At 41.2% G+C, this 2,647-nt stretch overlaps 1 non-coding gene across 1 annotated transcript; it reads left to right on the top strand.

Annotated features, from left to right (window-relative positions):
* The first annotated feature begins 1,085 nt into the window (after positions 1-1,085).
* LOC117073857 lies at positions 1,086-1,205 on the top strand. The gene has a single exon (XR_004433407.1). It is a non-coding gene; the product is annotated as a small nucleolar RNA SNORA64/SNORA10 family (small nucleolar RNA).
* Positions 1,206-2,647: the final 1,442 nt, after the last annotated feature.

The following is a 2,647-nucleotide window of genomic DNA, read 5'->3' as shown; positions in this document are numbered from 1 at the left end:
CTCAACTCTTGCTGCCAGTAACAAAAGCAAAATCTCTCTGGGGAAAGATAACACCCTACTGAGCCTCAAATCGTAACTACAATTTTTATTTACAATGTTTGGCAGTCAATCAGATAAAAAGAAGAAATGTAAAAGGGCAAAAGTTGATTAAAATAAGAGACAGACCCATAGATACCTAGATGTTGATGTTATCTGACAGGTGCTTCAAGTCATGTATTCAAGAAGCTCTACAAAGTTCTAACAAAAGAGTACAAAGAAAACCACCCCTGGACACATAGTCCCACTGCAAAAGCTAAAAAAAAGAAAAATCTTATAAGCAACCAGAGAATAAAAGACATATTACCTTCACAAGAGCAAAAAATAGACTTAACAGCTGACCTCCCAGCAAAAACAATGGAAACAAGAAGAAAATAGATGACATGTGTGAAATAATGAGATATATATAAATAGATACTATAATATCTATATATATATATATATGTTTTCGTACATAGTTCCTGGCTTATAACTCCTATATCCCTTGTTACAGTCTTTAGTTATAATGTTGGGGCACTTAAAACCTCAGATACAGGCCTCAGAAAACAGAATCTCTCTTTCTTACCTACTACCTCCTTTCATCTGCTCCTCCTCTTTCAAAGTCAGAAAACTTCCTTGCCTTTCTGTCTTGGAGCTGGCCATACATTATCTGACTTATCTTATGTGATTGTAGGCCATAAGATCCCCATTTCAAAAGGGGTCCTGCCCCATTCCCTGGAGAAAAGAATGCAGCAGAGAGAGGACAAAAAGAATCTAAACAGATAGACCTTGCTGGGTTTCCCCACTCAACTTATTAGTATTAGATCGTATGTTTTGTGTCTAATCACATTTCTACACAGCTGTCGTTTATGCCCATCCAATGAAGCCTCCATAAAAGACACAAGAAGACTGGGTTTCAAGAGCTTCTGAATAGCTGAATGCGTTGGAGGCTCCTGGAGGTTGGTGGTCGGGGAGGGCATGGACACCCTGAACCTCTTCCCCCATACCTTGCCCTATGAATTTCTTCACCTACATCCTTTGTAATCTTCTTTGTAATAAACCAGTAAATGACTCTCTTGGCTCTGTATAGTTACACCTGGCTTCACTTGTGTGACTTTTGCAATGAGAAGAGAGAAAAAAGTTCTCTTGGTACCTCAGCTCGGCCTCTTTCCTTGAAGGGTACAACAAAAGCAGGAGAAAAAAAAAGCAATTAAATAAATAATTTGATAAACATATATTCAGTTTTCCTGAATTCTGTAAGCCGCTCTAGCAAATTAAACCCAAAGAGAGAGTGTGGAAACTCCACATTGAAGCTGCTAGGTCAGAAGTTCCACAGGCCCAGACTTGTGACTGATGAGGGTCAGGGGTGGTCTTGGGCACTGAGCCCTCAATCTGTGTTTTGTCTTTTTTTTTTCTTTTTGAGACAGAGTTTCATCACTCTTGTTGCCCAGGCTGGAGTACAATGGCACATCTTGGCTCACTGCAACCTCTGCCTCCCATGTTCAAATAATTCTCCTGCCTCGGCCTCCTAAGTAGCTGGGCTTACAGGTGCCTGCCACCATGCCCAGCTAATTTTTGTATTTTTAGTAGAGATGGGGTTTCATCATGTTGGCCAGGCTGGTCTTGAACCCCTGACTTCAGGTGATCCACCTGCCTCAGCCTCCCAAAGTCCTGGGATTACAGGTGTGAGCCACCGCACCTGGCTTCAACCTGTGGTTTTATGTGCAGGAAAATAGTCAGAATTGACTTGAATTGGAGGACACCTAGGTGGTTTCTGCTGCAGAATTGATTGCTTGCTTGCTTGCTGGTGGGAAGAAATCCCCACACATTTGGTCACAGAAATCTTCTGTCTGTGTTTATTGCTGTTGACTGAGAGGATAGCTCACTTTCTCGAAACAATACTTTGAATTTTTTTATCCTCACTCTCCTGACATACTTGAAAGTACACCTGACGCTGGAAAAACACAGATTTGAAATGTGTGGATCCACTTACATGCAGATTTTTCTCAGAAAATATATTAGAAAATTTTTTGGAGATTTGGAGCAATTTGAAAAACTCACAGATGAACTGCATCACCTAGAAATAGCAAAAATTTTTTACAAAGGTATGTCACGAATGCATAAAATATATGTACACATAGTCTATTTTATTATTTACCATCCTAAAATATACACATCTTTTATAAAAAGTTAAAATTTACCAAAACTTTCTCTCACACATTTACAGACCATACATGACACCGTTTGCTGTTGACAGAAACTTAAAACAAAAATAAAGATGCAGTATTCAATCATAACTGCTTAAAATTCACTATAGTACCTATCTTACTACTGTAACAATTTCGTAGCCACCTGCTGTGGCTATTGCAGTAAGCTCAAATGTTGCAAGTATCCACTTAAAATGTTGTGTCGGGCCGGGCGCGGTGGCTCAAGCCTGTAATCCCAGCACTTTGGGAGGCCGAGACGGGCGGATCACGAGGTCAGGAGATCGAGACCATCCTGGCTAACACGGTGAAACCCCGTCTCTACTGAAAATACAAAAAACTAGCCGGGCGAGGTGGCGGGCGCTTGTAGTCCCAGCTACTCGGGAGGCTGAGGCGGGAGAATGGCGTAAACCCGGGAGGCGGAGCTT

The sequence above is a fragment of the Trachypithecus francoisi genome, unplaced genomic scaffold (assembly GCF_009764315.1).
Source record: "Trachypithecus francoisi isolate TF-2019V2 unplaced genomic scaffold, Tfra_2.0 Lachesis_group4, whole genome shotgun sequence".
In the NCBI taxonomy this organism is placed as follows: domain Eukaryota; kingdom Metazoa; phylum Chordata; class Mammalia; order Primates; family Cercopithecidae; genus Trachypithecus; species Trachypithecus francoisi.
Note: the sequence above shows the minus strand (reverse complement) of the source record. Positions and strands in the feature narration are given on the sequence as shown.